General features: G+C 47.0%; 1 non-coding gene across 1 annotated transcript; it reads left to right on the top strand.

Moving 5' to 3' along the window:
* The first annotated feature begins 5,444 nt into the window (after positions 1-5,444).
* Positions 5,445-5,516, top strand: TRNAA-UGC. Its single transcript has one exon. It is a non-coding gene; the product is annotated as a tRNA-Ala (tRNA).
* Positions 5,517-18,322: the final 12,806 nt, after the last annotated feature.

Below are 18,322 nucleotides of genomic sequence, written 5' to 3'. Positions count from 1 at the left end.
CCCTCCAGCAGGATCTGCCCTGCCCTTTGCCTGGCACCCCCTCCTCCCCCCTGCGGGATCCCCTGATGCTTTACAGGGGCACTCCCTGGCCTAGCGCCAGGGATTCTCCCACACACACTCTGTGCACTGGGCACGGCAGTGATCCCAGGAGTCTGCGGGGGAAGCCCAGACAGAGCCCCTGGCACAGCACCAGGCTCCCTCTAACCCCCTGTCCCGCCTCCCCAAGAGACGCCCACCCCGGCTGTTCTGCAGCCCCCAGCGATACCCACCTCCAGGACCCACAGCCTCAGGGCTGGGCACATCACAACCACCCTCTGAAACCCCAAATCTCCAGAACCCACCAACCTCACTAGGGTACCCCCTGCCCAGCCACCCAGAGGCCTCCCCCTACCACAATCCCCCTTCAGCTGCTATCTCCCCCCACAGCCACAGCCCCACCCAGCAACACTGTTACCTCACAGTGCCTGAGAAGTGGATAGAAAGTGACCACCGCCCCCTGCTGGCCAGTCACACAGGCAGAGGGAGCCGTGGGGGATGTCTCTTGAACAGGAGAATGGAAGGCCTGGAGGGACAAAATAGATAAGAAATGTCCATGGCCTGTCACTACCAAATAATGGCCACCATGGATCCACCCCAGAGGTGGCTGCATCTTAGCACTGCGGGAAGCAACCCCTCACCAAGGCCATTTGCCATGGGGTTTGGGATACTTCTCAACTCACACTGCACTCAGAGTGACCTCCTCATCCCGTGCCAGCTGGAGAAAAGGGTCCAGCCAACTCTTCTGTAACTGGTTGGGAACCACTGACCCCCCAAACAGGGGGAGGCCTCTGGCTTTGATGTATATTAAATATCTGGCTGGTCTCTTTCTTTGGCAAACATTTTAACAGAGGTAAAGGAGGGACCAAATGATTCACAAAGGAGTCGGGAAAGATGATCTCTGGGCAATTTAACTCCCTACAACATCCAGGATGGAGAAGAACTCAGGGCAACAGGTTCCCTCGAAGGAAGAAGTTGCTGGGATTTAGAAACACGGGGAACAGCCCCAAACCCGATAGGATTTTTAACTGACATTTGATAATGACACAGAAAGAGGCAAAACCTGAGCTTTGAGAGCAACGTTCAGAAATGAAAGAGTTCCCAATCTGAGAGATTTTGGATCCATTTTGCAAATTATAGAGAGGAAAGTGGAAAATCAGAGGGATTTTATATCATTTGTTGATAGGAGGTAAAATCTGAGTGTTTCACATCAATATTTGATAAATGAATAAAGAGGAAATGGGCAACATTTGCAAACATTTTATATCCATGTTCAAGAATCTGAGAAAAGGTGTAAATCTGAACTTTTCTTAGTATTTTATAATTAGAGAGACAGGGGAAAAATCTCAGGGCATATTCAATTAGAAATAGACAACTAGAGAGCAGTGGGGCAAATGTTTAGGGTATTTTATATGAATCTTTGAGATTTGCAAAGCAAATGTGTCACAAACTGCGTATTTGATAACATGAGAGAAAAACACCAAGATCTGAGGGGATTTTATATTGCTGTTAACGAACTAGTGGAAAAGGGGGACTGTTGGACTGGATTTTATACGACTGTCCAATACATAAACACAAAGTAATGGTTCCCCCCACCCCCACCATTCCCAAGGGCAGCAGGGAGCCCTTTGAGGAGCTGATTAAAAGGGCAAGGGAGGGGGAGCTGGAAGGTCCCTGGATAAAGGAAGGGGGCAGCAGTGGGGGACGGGCGGGTGACTGGCAACTGATGGTTGGGGGCAACTGTGCTGGTAGTTAGGGGGCAACAACTGGGATTGGGAAATGGGGGTCTGGGCAGTCCCCATGGGGGACACGTGCGCCTCCCTTCCCTGCCCTGGCAGAGACCCGGCATCTCATAGAAGATCAGGGCTGGAAGGGACCTCAGGAGGTGTCTAGTCCAACCCCCTGCTCAAAGCAGGGCCAATCCCCAACTAAATCCCCAAATGGCTCCCGCAAGGAGTCAGCTCCCAGCCCTGGGTTTAGCAGGCCAGTGCTCCAACCACTGAGCCATCCCACCCCCACTCCAGGGGCAGCCATGTGCTGGGGAATGACTCAGGGCAACAATTTCCCACCTAAACAAGGACAAATCGCTGCAGATAAAACGGGTGGGAAAATGCCCCTCACTAGAGAAGATTTTAAACTGACGTTTGAGACTCATGGGTAGAACGGGGGAAATTGGGGGAGACGGGAGAGCTGATCATTGGAGGGGATGGGGGGGAATCGCCCCAGATTTTATAGCCCCGTGTGAGACACTGAGAGAGAAAAGGGGCAGAACTAGAGAGAATTTGTATAGGGGGCGAGAGGCAAGTGGCACAAACAGGGACAGGATCCAATTAACCCCCAATCAGATTCCCAAGGGCTAAGTCCTGACCTTGGGGAGATGGTGTTTGCAGGTGGCTGGCTCACATGGCAGGATGGGGGCTGAGGGAGGGATCTGTCAGAACTGAGCAGGTGTCTGCTGGCTTTAGAACTGAGCTGAGACTAGGACCACATGCCGTGACTGGTGACATGGGGGGTACTGGAGACATGGCTAGAGAAGGTCTGAATGAGGAAGGAGATAAATCTGTGGGGAGTTTCCTTGATCACTATGAAAGTTCTGCTCACTGTGGACACTGGTAAACCCACATGGGTGTACAGCTCAATAAGAAAACCCGGGGGCTGAGGGAGCTGTGTATGGCAATGCGTACAGTCATCGAGAGGTGTGTGATCAAAATGAAAAATGTCTCTGAAGAAAGGTTGTCGTGTAAGGGGTCTATGGAGAGGTTCTGATTGGCTGATTATAATGATGCCATCTCTAGATGCGTATCATTTTTGTAGTTGACCTTATAAGTATTGGCTCTGTTCTGTCCATATTTCAAACTTGTGCTCTGCTTCCGGGGAACACCCCAGACAAGTTGGTGTCAGTTCTGCCTAGCCTGCTTGATGGCCCATTAAGGACCATCAGCTACACAATCGACCCACTGAGAGAAGGCAGATACGCCTTGTGACTCAGCAAGGTCTGCAGGGACCTGCCTATGGAGAGAACGCTAAGGTTTTTCTATGCCACGTGCTGGACAGAGTGTCCTTGGGACAAAGAAAGCAAAGACCACATGGCAAGAGACTATAAAAGGCTGATGCCTCATCGCCATCTTGTCTTCAATCCTGCTTCATACCTCTGGAGGGACTTTGCTACAAACTGAAGCTCTAGACAAAGGACTGAATGACCCATCCCAGCGGGGGATGTGCTCCAAAGACTTGATTTGAACCTGCAGTTTATTCCATCATTGCTACAAGCCTGAACCAAGAACTTTCCCATTACTGTATGTGAAGGGTTAAAATCCATGTGCATTTTATATAACAACCTGGTCTATGGATTGTGCCAGCTCTTTTCCAGACCCGAAGTCCAGACTATGGTCTAGCCCACTATGACTCTTTTGATGGTTTAAATTACACTCACAGGCACTGATGATAGAGTTACTGAAAGTTTGGGAGTTAGGAGCTGGTAGGTCAGTGGCCCAGTCCCCTCACAGATGACCTCCTCCCTCTGGGACAGGGTCAGGTCTGAGCTCTCACACCAAATGCTCATTGTGGCTGCCAGAATCTGTGGGCAGCGCATTTAGTTTACACCGAGGGTTGAGTCCTGCTTCGTGCACCATGTGTGAGAATGAAAATCCTAAACCGCCCTTTGAAATGACGAATGCAGCAGGACGTGTTATTGTCCCTGCCCCAAAGCAGACAGACTGATGGAGAAATGCCATTGAGACCAGGGTAATACTCCACTGTCGTTCTACCTTTTTTTTTTTAACTCCCTCCCAGCCTTATGGGGTCTCAGAGCCCGGTATTGAGCCTGAGCCGAGATATCTACACTGCAAATTTACCACCCCACAGCCCAAGCCCTGGGAGCCTGAGCTGGTATGGGGCAGCCCTGGGTGTTTCATTGCAGTGTGGACATAAGCCTATTGTGTTTCATTTCTGAGATTCTGCTGCCATCGTGTGGCCATTTCCTTCCCCTCCTTTCTGTCAAAAGTGCAGAGCCCGGCTCCTTCAGGGGGAGAAGGACATCTTTCTTCTTTCCTTCCTCAACAGCCCCCTTCCCTGGAGAGCCCTTTGCTGGGGTCTGGGTGGGGAACAGCCGTTTCTGAGGATTAATTTCATATTAATGGTGTTGATCTATAGATTTTACAGCCAGACTAGATCACTAGGTACCTCTGCTCTGACCTGATTCAGAACAGAGTCCAGAGAATTTTACCCAGTGACTCCTACATCCACCCCAAGATCTTCTGGCTGAACGAGGAGGGTTCATTCAGAAAGTCATCGTGTTTGGGTGTAAAGGTGTGAAATGATGGGGAAATTGGCCCCTCTTTCATGTTTAAATGTTGTAACTTCTACACCTAGACCGGGGTGGCCAACCTGAGCCTGAGAAGGAGCCAGAATTTCCCAGTGTAACTGCCAAACATGCACCTTTATATGCAACTACTGAGTCAATTGTGAACCTTCCCATCATTGTCCTTTGCTCTTAATCCTGAGGCTATTGCCCCATCATGGGGCCATTTCCCGCCTCTCTTTCATACAGAAGCACAATTTTCTTTGCACAGACACAGGAACAGCAAGATCTTTCTCTGTCCCTTGTGCAAAGCAGGGGGCCAAATTCCATGGAAACAATGGGCAAGCAGGGGGCTCTGGGCACATCCAGCCCTGGCCGTGAGATGTTCCCTCCCCTCTTTCTTTATGCCCCTGTTGCTATTTCATGGATTGTCTGGGATGGGGAAAAAGCTGAGTTCACTCCAGGTGGAGGGGAAAAGAACCCTGAAAATCTCAGGACCCAACCCTGCTACCAGGATCACTGAGGTGCTGGGAATCTGCCTGGGAAAGGGACTGTGTGAATTGTCAAGGTGGGGAACGAATAACAATCTACAACTAGATCCACCTCATTAACCACCGACACAGGCTAATCCTGCTGCTGATAGAAGGGAAACTGGGAGCGATTCTTTGCTGTTCAGCCATGGAAACAGTGACCCAATTGCACCGCAGTGAATGTGCTGGGGAAAGCTAGAGTTTACAGGCAGGTGGAAATAGCAGATCCTAGAAACACCTGGAGCTCCGCACACCACTTCTGCCACCAGGGTGAGGTGTTGAGCTGCTCACAGCATCCCCTGCTATGACCTTGCAGCAGGGGATTGCAGCACCCCCAACCCAATGCAGGGGAGATGGCTGAGTGTATCTCTGCACCCTGAGACCAGGGCAACCACTCTCTCTGCCCCACACATAGAATCTGGCCCCGCTGAAAAGTGACCCCTATGAAGAAGTCACCTCCAGGAGAGCAGGATTGGTCCTCAGAGAGGGGAACGGGCTTCTCGTGAAGCTTATAGGTCACTGGATGCTCTGGAAACAGGAGGGCTCTGAGTGTAACCCATAGCAAACACAACCTGCTAGGGGATGTAGCTCAGTGGTTGAGCATATACTTTGCATGTATAAGGCCCTGGGTTCAATCCCCAGCATCTCCATGATCATTTTTTCACACTGCTGCTTTGCTCATGCCCAGAGGGGATGTGGCCCACCAGTCTCCCTGCACCAGTTTCACTCCTGCTACGTGAGGGGCAAGTGACAATTGCCGGGAAGGTCGGGGGGCGGTTCGGCTCCTAAGTCACCTCGGTACATTTAAGAGTCCCACCCGCTGTGCTGCTTGGGACAATGGTAGATGAGAAGGGCGAATCCTCCAGCACTGGAGGGAAAGGTCCCATCTGCACAGACTGAGAGGCAAGGAAACAGAGGGCAGTCAGTGCTCAGGGAGGAGAGGGGTCAATGATTTACTCCCAGCAGGGGACACTGTCTTTTTGAGTATCAGAGGGGTGGCCGTGTTAGTCTGGATCTGTAAAAGGCGACAGAGTCCTGTGGCACCTTCTAGACTAACAGACGTATTGGAGCATGAGCTTTGTGGTGAATCCCCACTCCGTCAGATGAATGGAGTGGGAATTCTGTGCCTGGCTAGCCAACTACAAAAGCAGTTTCTCCTCCCTTGGTGATCACACCTCAACTGCTAGAAGAGGGTCTCATCCTCCCTGATTGAACTAACCTCCTTATCTCTAGGCTGATTCTTGCCTGCATACTTATACCTGCTCCTGCAAATTTCCACTAAATTCACCTGACGAAGGGATTCACCCACGGAAGCTTATGCTCCAATACGTCTGTTAGTCTGTAAGGTGCCACGGGACTCTTTGTCTTTTTGAGGCGAGTGCTGCTGGCTTGGGATGGTGCTGACGATGGATAGAAAAAAGGCTGGAGTCAATGGCAGATGGGACCACAGAAGGGGAAGGGGAATGGCAGCCCCACAGAAGGTCCTGGGTGCTCAGATGCCCCCCGTTATTGCACCCAGGCCTGTCCTAGAGAGAGAAAAGACATAGAGGGACCCAGCCCCCCTACAGTGATCCCATGGACAAGAACCTGGTTAGGAGTGGGGTGAAGGTTCCCTCTGGGCAAAGGGGAGCTGAAATCCCTCTGCGTCCTGGAATTTAAGCAATGAAAGCTTCAAACCCTGCACGGGTGTGGGCTGAGGTGCATCAGCAGAAGATTGGGCTGGACAGGGGTGGCAGGTTTGTATAATTTTGGTGGTGCCCAGAATGGGACCAAGTCCTGCCCCACACACCTGTGTAAGGCTCTGGGAAGGAGTTTGGTTGTGGGAGGGAGAGGGGTTGGGCTCTGGGAGAGTTTGGGTGCAGGGTCTGGGCTCAGTCAGGGGGTTGGGGTGCAGGAGGCAATGTGGGGGGCAGGCTCTTGGAGGGAGGTTGGGTGCAGGTGTGGGGTCTGGGCTGGGGTTGCAGGAGAGGGTGAGGGGTGCAGCATTTACCTCAGGCATCTCCCGAAAGCAACCCGCAGCCCCTAAGCTGGAGGGCCGGGGGCGTCTCTGCGCACCGCTGCCCGCAGACTCCACCCCTGCAGCTCCCATTGCCACAGTTGGCAGAGTTGGCAGTTGGGGCGGGGGCAGCATGTGGAGACCCCCCCACCACCACAGTTGTTCTTCTCACAGCTGGCTGATGGGGGGCAGCAGGGGATCTCCCAAATCTGGGGGAATCTCTCTGTGCCCCACTGTTAGGTCTCCATCCTGTCTCCCCCTAACCACGCACACCACTCCCCTCCCCATTATCAGTGTTTTAGAGAGACCCCTCCCTCCCTTTATGGGATACAGACTCTCTGTGACAGAGACTGACTGGGGATCCTCTCTGCATGGCCCCAGTGGGGAAGGAAAGAGACTGGGGGAGGGGGAGAAGATGGGCAGAAGGAGTCTAATGGGGCAAAGCCAGAATAGAGGAGATTTTCTTCCTGTTAAAATGTACTGGAGTCTCATTGCTGAAAAGCCACATCTTGAGTTAAGTTTGAACCAGCAGCCTTTCAATTACCAGGCAAAGGTGTTAACCACAGAGACTGATAACTGCCTGCTTCCCAAATGTGTTTAAAAAACATCTACAGGGGTGCAACTGGTTAGTGCAGAGGGGCCATCTGTTGGGGTTATGAATTCAAGCTTTCTCTCAAGACCTTGTTTCTCTTACCTGTGTAGTTTGTTTTGCCTAATTCATACACAAAGTGCTATACTAGAAAAAGGAGAGTAAGTTCTAAAATGTAGAGGTGGGTGCATACTTTAGAAACATCCCCCCTGTGCTGCCATTAGTTCCAGCAGATTGTTCACTGGAAGGGCAAATTGATTTCTTTGCTGCTGAGAAAGATGCCAGGACAGGTCTGTGGGCACCAGGATCTCCCTGCTTCTTCCAGCTCCTTCCCTGCCCCAGTCACTGCTGTAGGAGGGTCCTATATGCACTGAGCCTAAACATTTTCCTGGGCCTTCTTAGCATAGTTGGCAGCATGTCAGTCTCGTACTCAGTAGGTCCTGAGCTCACACCTCAGAAAAGACAATGGTTTTCTGCTCCCTGCTTCAGATTTTCTAAAGGAAATCAGAGAAAAGAAGCTATAGGAGAGTGGTTCCAAGACACTCTAACACACACAAATTTTTCTAAGGCATTAACTTTTCCTTCTCTGTGGAGTTTGTATTCTCCATAGAGCAAAATAAAACATGCAAGTCTGACTAATACAGTATGAAACTCACTACAGATAAAATCTCACCCTCAGAGATCTTCCAACAAGCTTCTTTTGCAGACTAGACTTATTTCTTGTCTGGGCCCAATCTTTGCACCTGGTATAGTCCTTGTTCCAGCTCAGGTGGTAGCTAGGGGATGTCTCATGAGTGCAGCCACCTTTCTTCTGTCCCACCCCCTTATACAGCTTTGGTACAAGGCAGGAATCTTTTGTCTCTCTCCTGGGGAAAAGCCCCAGGTTTAAGATGGATTCCTGTACCAGGTGACATGGTCACATGCCCTGTGAGACCCCAAGCCTTCATTGTTCTTGGCCTGACTCACAGATGGTGCAGGACAGAGCCATCTCCAGTCAATTGTCCTGGTTAATGGGAGCCATCAAGAGTCCAAACCACTGTTAATGGCCCACACTTTGCATCATTACAACAGGACCTCAGAGTTATAGCTCATATTTCTAGCTTCAGATACAGGAATGATCGGTTCATACAAATAGGCTGAACACACACAGTAGATAATAAGCTTTGTAATGATACTGCACAAGAGACCTTTTGCATGAAGCATGTTCCAGTTACATTATATTCACACTCATTAGCATATTTTCATAAAATTATCAACATCAAAGCAGGGAAAGGGTTTTACTGCGGCACCTGGGAGCAGTTGAGTTTCATGTCCAGGCTCTGCTATGAGTTCCTCCAGGTTTCCCATGAGCACACAGGGCCCTTAGCGGGTACTCTCGATACAGGAATGGCCCAGATACAATGAAGTGATGGGAATTGCATTTTCCTTTTTAATTTTTGAATTTCCAATGACATTTCTGTTTGTGATTTCGTTTTGCTTTGTATAACTGTGTTTTCTCAGGGACTTGATATTTACCAGGCTAACTAACAGCTAATAACGGGAGACTTCCAAGCAGGGCGTGGGCGAGCGGAAAAGAACTGTAAGAGATGCTGGTTTTCAACCTTGTGTTAGATAAGAATAGAATGCAGATTGTGCAGAAATTGCTGAGAGAAGTAAGCTATCAGAAAGGAATATGTACAAACAAAATGCAGTTGTTGCTCCTCAGTGTATGTCGCAAAAGGTATAAATGCTTGCCTTAATTGCTTATCTAACCGAGACCTACCTCGGGAGGGGAAACTCTGCCTGTCTGTACTCTCCCGAATAACTGCAGTTGCTCGAAATAAACGGCATAATATAATAACATTTAACATCCCTGTGGTGGGAAGAACATCTCAACAGCCCAACGCTGTGGCATTTAATTTAAAAAAGGGGAACTATACAAAAATGAGGGGGTTAGTTAAACAGAAATTAAAAGGTACAGTGACTGAAGTGAAATTCCTGTAAGCTGCATGGACACTTTAATGACACCATAATAGAGGCCCAACTTAAATGTATACCCCAATTTAAGAAGCACAGTAAAAGAACTAAAAAAGAGCCACCGGGGCTTAACAACCATGTAAAAGAAGCAGTGAGAGACAAAAAGTCTTCCTTTAAAAAGTGGAAGTCAAATCCTAGAAAGGAGCATAAAGATTGCCAAATTGTAGGTGACAAATCTGAGGAATTGTCACAGACTGAAGTGTCACTAGAGCGGGTTTTGGAATTAATTGATAAACTCAATATTAACAAGTCACCGGGACCAGATGGCATTCACCCAAGAGTTCTGAAAGAACTCAAATGTGAAGTTGCGGAACTATTAACTATGGTTTGTAACCTGTCCTTTGAATCGGCTTCGGAACCCAATGACTGGAAGTTAGCTAATGTAACGCCAATATTTAAAAAGGGCTCTAGAGGTGATCCCGGCAATTACAGACCAGTAAGTCTAACATCGGTACCGGGCAAATTAGTTGAAACAATAGTAAAGAATAAAATTGTCAGACACATAGAAGAACATAAATTGTTGGGCAAAAGTCAACACGGTTTCCGTAAAGGGAAATCGTGTCTTACTAATCTATTACAGTTCTTTGAGGGGGTCAACAAACATGTGGACAAGGGGGATCCAGTGGACATAGTGTACTTAGATTTCCAGAAAGCCTCACCAAAGGCTTTTACATAAATTAAGTTGTCATGGGATAAAAGGGAAGGTCCTTTCATGGATTGAGAACTGGTTAAAAGACAGGGAACAAAGGGTAGGAATTAAGGTAAATTCTCAGAATGGAGAGGGGTAACTAGTGGTGTTCCCCAAGGGTCAGTCCTAGGACCAATCCTATTCACCTTATTTATAAACGATCTGGAGAAAGGGGTAAAAAGTGAGGTGGCAAAGTTTGCAGATGATACTAAACTGCTCAAGATAGTTAAGACCAAAGCAGACTGTGAAGAACTTCAAAAAGAGCTCACAAAACCAAGTGATTGGGCAACAAAATGGCAAATGAAATTTAATGTGGATAAATGTAAAGTAATGCATATTGGAAGAAATAACTCCAATTATACATAAAATATGATGGGGACTAATTTAGTTACAACAACTCAGGAAAAAGATCTTGGAGTCATTGTGGATAGTTCTCTGAAGATGCTCACGCAGTGTGCAGATGCGGTCAAAAAAGCAAACAGGATATTAGGAATCATTAAAAAGAGGATAGAGAATAAGACTATCATTACCCTTATATAACTCCATGGTATGCCCACATCTTGAATACTATGTACAGATGTGGTCGTCTCATCTCAAAAAAGATATACTGGCATTAGAAAAGGTTCAGAGAAGGGCAATTAAAATGATTAGGGGTTTGGAACGGGTCCCATATGAGGAGAGATTAAAGAGGCTAGGGCTTTTCAGCTTGGAAAAGAGGAGACTAAGAGGCAATATGATAGAGGTATATAAAATCATGAGTGATGTGGAGAAAGTAGTTAAGGAAAAAGTTATTTATTTATTCCCATAATACAAGAACTAGGGGCCACCAAATGAAATTAATAGGCAGCAGGTTTAAAACAAATAAAAGGAAGTTCTTCTTCACACAGCGCACCGTTAACCTGTGGAACTCCTTACCTGAGGAGGGTGTGAAGCCTAGGACTATAACAGGGTTTAAAAGAAAACTGGATAAATTCATGCAGGCTAAGTCCATTACTGGCTATTAGCCAGGATGGGTAAGGAATGGTGTCCCTAGCCTCTGTTTGTCAGAGGATGGAGATGGATGGCAGGAGAGAGATCACTTGATCATTGTCTGTTCGGTTCACTGCATGGCTGCTTCTGCTCTACAACTATAATTGTCTTTTTACACCAAAATCACTAACTTGAGCAGCCAATTCCATGTACAGTCCTAGTGGATGTAAGGCACAGGTAACCCTCTCTCCCCCACCTCGAGGTGATGAAATTCCTGGCTGGAAGGACACATGCTCCTACAAGTCAAAAGGAAAGGAGCTGATAGAAAAGATCACAGGACTGACCCCAAAGAAGAGTGAACTGCAAAAGTCAGAAGCAGGCAACTCATCCGGCAGAGCTGAGAGACCACAGTGAAGATGGTGCAAAGATCACTATATTGGAATTAGCAAATGTGATTTTTTTTAAAACAAATCTTTGGGAAGCCCTAATAAAGGCATTTCTTACGGTTCTCTCCCATTTGGATTTTCTGATCTCTAATAGGGAATGACATCTGATTGAAGCTTTTCCCAAATGCAGAGCATGTGTAGGGTCTCTCTCCACTGTGGATTCTACAATGTCTGACAAAGTCTGAGTGCTCAGTGAAACTTTTCCCGCACTCAGAGCATGTGGAGGGGCTCTCTCATGTGTGGATTCTCTGATGTGTGATAAGGTGTGAGCGCTGACTGAAGCTTTTCCCGCACTCAGCGCACGTGTAGGGCTTCTCCCCTGCGTGGATTCTCTGATGTGTGATAAGGTTTGAGCGCTGGCTGAAGCTTTTCCCGCACTCAGAGCACGTGTACGGCGTCTCTCCTGTGTGGATTCTCTGATGTGTGATAAGGTTTGAGCGCAGCCTGAAGCTTTTCCCGCACTCAGAGCACGTATAGGGCATCTCTCCGGTGTGGATTCTCTCATGTGTGATAAGGTTTGAGCGCCGACTGAAGCTTTTCCCGCACTCAGCGCATGTGTAGCGCGTCTCCCCTGTGTGGATTCTCTGATGTGTGATAAGGTGTGCGCGCCAATTGAAGGTTTTCCCGCACTCAGCGCATGTGTAGGGCGTCTCCCCTGTGTGGATTCTCTGATGTGAGCTAAGGTTTGAGCGCTGATTGAAGCTTTTCCCACACTCAGAGCACATGTAGGGCGTCTCCTCTGTGTGGATTCTCTGATGTGTGATAAGGACTGAGCGCTGACTGAAGCTTTCCCCGCACTCGTGGCATGTGTAGTGTGTCTCTTCCAAGTTGATTCTCTCATGTGTAATAAGGTCTGAGTGGCTACTGAAGTTCTCCTCTGGCCTCTGCTGAGTCTCAGAGGCTTTTACTGTTTCTCGGAGTGCACAACTCCTGGAAACATTCCCTTTGGGTCTTCCTGATAACGTCCCACGTGGTGCTCCTTGCTCAGCATCTTCCTGCTGGGGTTTCTGCTCCTCATTCTCACGCACCATCCTATCACCTGATGGGAGACAGAGAGAATCCAGGCATAGGTCACTCCCTGTGCCTGAGAGAAAGGAAATCTCAGAGACAGGAATTTTAAAAGGGATGAACAAACCAAAATACGTGCAGGAGAGATCAAACCTATCAGGAGCTGATTTACCCCAGAGGCGAGAGGAAGGGATCAGTTTTGGTCTGCATTTCACCAGAACATGCAGGGAAAGTGGGATCAGGTAGGGATCTGCTGACAGTTGTTAGTCAAGATAGGTGGGAAGCCATGAGTGACATCTGCCTAATTATTCCACATCTGCAGGGAACAATCCTGAACTTGGAGAGCTCACAGGATCTTTGTAGGGCATCCCAAATGTTTCCTGTATTCATGGACAGTTTTTGACTTACTTTAACCAAGTCCTCACCTCTGCAGGCAGCTCTCGGGAGCACTTCTTTCTCAGAACCCTGGAGGTCTGGAACCCACGGCTCTTCCCCTCGTTCCAGCTGTGAGACCACATCAGGTTTGGAATTTAGAAACCCTACGCCAGGCAAAGAAAACCAGGAAAGTCAGTGGAATTTGTGGGATACTTGTCATGGTTTTAAGCTCAGATCATTTTTAAGCAGTAACATCCCAAGACCAGCTTCCTTGGCTCCAAGTGGCAGGAGAGTTATTATTATTATTAATCATATGCATTACCTTAGTGCCTAAGGACCAACTAACAGTGTGTCTCCGTTGTGCTAGGCACAGTACAAATGCAGAATAGTAGATGGCCCATGCTCTGAAGAATTTACAGTCTAAATAGACAAGACAGACACAGCACGGGGGAAGGGTAGAACCTCTGTTAGAATGGCGATATTCAGGCCTGCCTGCAAAGCCTATATTTTAAGAACTTAGGTGTATTTTTATCACTTAGCTAGTTACAGGAGTATGAAAACAAAGAATCAAAATCACAGTCTGCCTGTGTCTGGGCCTTCTCTCACTAGGATAGTCTGAGGCCTTGTTCTTAGGCTAAGGCCTTTGGCTAAGCAGCAGGGGCAGCCATAAGCTAGGAAGTGAAGGGTCACATCCTCACATCCCAAACCCGTCACACTGAAATAAGGTGCTACTGGGCTGTTAGGAAGTCGATCCTGTCCGGATCTTAAGATGGTTAAAGAAACCTTAATTTGATAGCATTCTGTCTGGCAAGAAATCACTTATCAATGGTTGTGGTTGTGAAACCCTCATTTCTGTATTGCTTTATCTTTATGGCCACCACTTTTACATTGTTAATCAGTCTGGTTCTCTAATTGTTTCTCTCTCCTATATAATTAATGTTGCCAGGTGTAAGTTAATTAGGGTAGTAGTTTATAATTGGTTAGAGCAGGAGTAGGCAACCTATGGCGGCACACGAGTTGATTTTCAGTGGCACTCACACTGCCCAGGTCCTGGCCACCGGTCCAGAAGGCTCTGCATTTTTAATTAATTTTAAATGAAGCTTCTTAAACATTTTAAAAACCTTACTGACTTTACATACAATAGTTCAATTATGTATTATAGACTTATAGAAAGAGACTTTCTAAAAACGTTAAAATGTATTATTGGCACATGAAATCTTAAATTAGAGTGAATAAATGAAGACTCAGCACACCACTTCTGAAAGGTGGCCGACGCGTGGGTTAGAGAATTATGTCACAATATGTTAGAATTGGTTAGTTAAATTTCAGCACAATGATTGGTTAAGGTATAGCTGAGAATATTACTCTATAAATGGGGTCAAACTGGAGGGGGGAAGGAAATTGGAATTATAGAATCTCAGGGTTGGAAGGGACCTCAGGAGGTATCTAGTCCCACCCCTGCTCAAAGCAGGGCCAATCCCCAACTAAATCATCCCAGCCAAGGCTTTGTCAAGCCTGATCTTAAAAACCTCTAAGGAAGGAGACTCCACCACCTCCGTGGGGAACCCATCCCAGGGCTTCACCACCCTCCTAGTGAAATAGTGTTTCCTAATATCCAACCTAAACCTCCCCCATTGCAACTTGAAATCATTACTCTTTGTTCTGTCATCTGCTACCACTGAACAGTCTAGATCCATCCTCTTTGGAACCCCGCTTCAGGCAGTTGAAAGCAGCTTTCAAATCCCCCCTCGTTCTTCTCTTCTGCAGACTAAACAATCCCAGTCCCCTCAGCCTCTCCTCAGAAGTCATGTGCTCCTGCCCCCTAACCATTTTTGTTGCCCCCCGCTGGACGCTTTCCAATTTTTCCACATCCTTCTTAAGAGTGTTGGGCCCAAAACTGGACCCAGTGCTCCAGATGAGGCCCCATGAATGTCGAATGTTGGTGGGGGGAAGGGGAACAGGGACACAGGCCAGGCTCTGCGGCGTCAGAGCTGGGAAGGGAACAGAGGGTATCGGCGCATAGAGATCAGCCCGACGGGTGTGAAGGGCTTTGGAATGTGTCATCTTATCGGTGTAAACACTGCACAGACTGTACCAGCCTGTGACATCAACCAAGTGCCCATCTGTGCCTGGGCAGGGGCCCTGTTCTGGGCGGGAGGATGCAGCAAGGACTCAGGGTCGGTGGCCGGGGTCTCTGTGCACAGAGATGGGGAGGTTATGTGGGGAGGGGGGTAATGAGCGGGAGAGGGAGGTCAAGTGTTAAAATAATAATATTTGGGGAAAAAAATGTATAATAAAGTGAAACTGAACAGAAATAAAACTGGAGTGGAGGCTCTACAGCAACAAGGCTTGGGTAGGGATTTGGGGTTAAAGGTCTGGGATCCCCCACAGCTCCAAATCCCCAAACCTCTCCTCCCTCCCACTGACCCACCCACCCCACTTCCTGGGTGCCCTTCCCCCACACTCCCCTCCCCTTCTTCCCATTACTCTCAGCCAGCACCACCTCCCGGCACCTTGAGAGCGTCTTGTATTTTCTCCTCATCTCTCACAGCCTCCTACCTCCCTGCTGCTTCTTAGCTCTAACCCTGCACACACCCGCCCCATGTCCTGGCATATCTACTACCCCCGTTCTCCGCCCCTCCCACGGCTCGCTTATCCCTTCACCCATGGGATCCTGAACGGCAACATTACACGCTCTCCTAAAAGAGCTCATCTGACTGTCACACAAGCCATGCATGAGTCACACACCTATTTACTCAATTTAGAATTCTACAGGCAGCATATTTTCCTCTTAAAATGAGGAAAAGGCATGAAAGCTACAGTGATTAATGTAGTTACTAATGTAGCCAATAAGGATACATTCAATGCAATTTTAAAATGTGTGACAGCACCAAAAAGGCACATGACCAAAAATGATACTAGTGGGTGGGAGATAAGGCAAAAAAAGGGGGGGCAAGGAAACTTGTCAAAACTTGTATGACGAATAAAGGTATAAAGTTATTACTACTCAGGTTCTTCAGAGACCCCACAGCTTCTAATAACCCAGGGGACAGGACTCCTTACCCAGCGAGGTCACCGTCTCATAGTTCTCCTGCATGACATCCCTGTAGAGGGCTCTCTGAGTGGGGTCCAGCAAAGCCCCCTCTCCCCTGGTGAAATACACAGCCACCTCCTCGAAGGTCACCAGCCCCTGAAACAGCAAGAGTCCAACACTCAGTACCTGCTGCCCCACTCACAATTCCACTATTCACAGAACAGCAGCACCAGGTAAATGGAAGCTCCGGGAGGCACATGTTAACAGAGTCCCACCTCACCTAGCTTAGAGCAGCCAGGCGGCATCAGAGGGTAGAAAGAGAGAACCTTTGTGTCTCCCAGCTGACAGACGCAGGCAGAGTCGTCACATTTATCACATACCTACTAGCCAGAGTTTGATATAGGAGATGGGGCTGGCTCTGGACCGTACTAATGGCTCCCTGGTAGGAAACGCTCTCCAAATAAAATATAAGGAAGAAAAGGGAAGTCAGTAGTAAAGAATATTAGTTAGAACAGGGGTAGGCAACCTATGGCAGGGGGGCTGAAGGCAGCACGCAAGCTGATTTTCAGTGGCACTCACAATGCCCGGGTCCTGGACACCAGTCCGGGGGGCTCTGCATTTTAATTTAATTTTAAATGAAGTTTCTTAAACATTTTAAAATCCCTATTTACTTTACATACAACAATAGTTTAGTTATATATTATAGATCTTCTAAAAATGTTAAAATGTATTACTGGCCCACTCAAAACCTTAAATTAGAGTGAATAAATGAAGACTTCTGAAAGGTTGCTCACCCCTGAGTTAGAAGGTCAGAATTGTAGAAAATTGGTAAGGGAAGCTATCAGAAATCAATGACCAATCAATGAAAATAAGAAGGAAGTTTTGAAAAGTATATTAATCCTAACAATGGTAGCGATAAATTACTAGATGGAAATGGCAGAATTATCAAAAATCATGCAGAAGAGGTAAAAGTGTTCAATAAGTGTTCTCTCCTGGATTTGGAGAAAAACAGATGCTGTACTCGTATGATAAGATGTTGACAACGACACTCCTTCCATTCCAACAAGAACTCACAAGTACATTAAACAGCAGCTATTACAGTTAGACATGTTTAAATAAGCAGGTCCAGATAACTTGTATCCAAGAGTTTTTAAAGACCCGGTGGACTATTAATGTTGATTGTAATTAGGACTTGGAACACTGGGGAAATTCCAGAAGACTGGAATTAAGCTAATGCTGTGCCAATACTAAAAAGTGTAAAAGAAATGACCCAGCTAATTACAAGAGTGTCAGTCTGATATCAATACTGAGCAAAATAATGGAGCAGTCGATACTGGATTTCGTTAATACAGAATTAAAGGAAGGTAATATAATTAGTACCTATTAACAAAGATTTAGAGAAAATAGATCCTATCAAACTAACTGGATATCCTTATTAGATGAGATCAAAAGTTTGGTTGCAGCTAATATTATTGATGTAATATATCTAGACTTCTGTAAGGCATATGACTTGATTCAGCACAATATTTTGACTAAAAAACTAGAATGATACAAAATAAACACGGCATACATTAAATAGATTAAAAACTGGGATTGTAAATGAGGAACCATGGTCGAGTGGATTTCTTTCTAGCGGGTTCCCACAAGGATTGCTTTTTGCCAGTGTGCTATTTAACATTCTTATCAATGACCTAGAACAGAATATAAAATCATCATGGATAAAGTTTGCAGTTACCACAAAGATTGCGGGTGGTGGTAACTAATGAAGTGCCAGTAGATTCAGGCTCCAGCACTGGGAGTCTCGGAAGTTGTCCCAGCCCTGGCTGGAGGGTTATTTCCTGTTCCACAAAGAGGGGAAGTTCCATTCCCAAATCCCGTCCCTTGAAATTAGGCCCTATCTGACACTACACCCCATATTCAGCATAGTGGTATGGTTATAATATGATTAGGACATAATTATGATGCATTTTGTGCAAGATGCGTCATGTGCTGAATATGATTATCCTATTTGTGTGCATGGATCATGTTTGTATTTGAAGTTATGGATATTGACTCTGTATCTGTATTTCAAATGTGCTTACTCTGGGTAACAACCACATCGAGCCTTTCAGGTACAACAATGAAGAAGCCAGACAGAGCTGATGGCTTATCAACAAAGACAATGGACCGCGGAAGAGCTTAGCCTTCCTGTGATTGTTTCAGCCAGCCTATGAGTCATGGCTACTATGTAAATTAAGTTGTCATGGGATAAAGGGGAAGGTCCTTTCATGGACTGAGAACTGGTTAAAAGACAGGGAACAAAGGGTAGGAATTAATGGTAAATTCTCAGAATGGA

The sequence above is a fragment of the Mauremys reevesii genome, linkage group 14 (assembly GCF_016161935.1).
Source record: "Mauremys reevesii isolate NIE-2019 linkage group 14, ASM1616193v1, whole genome shotgun sequence".
NCBI lineage: Eukaryota > Metazoa > Chordata > Testudines > Geoemydidae > Mauremys > Mauremys reevesii.
Note: the sequence above shows the minus strand (reverse complement) of the source record. Positions and strands in the feature narration are given on the sequence as shown.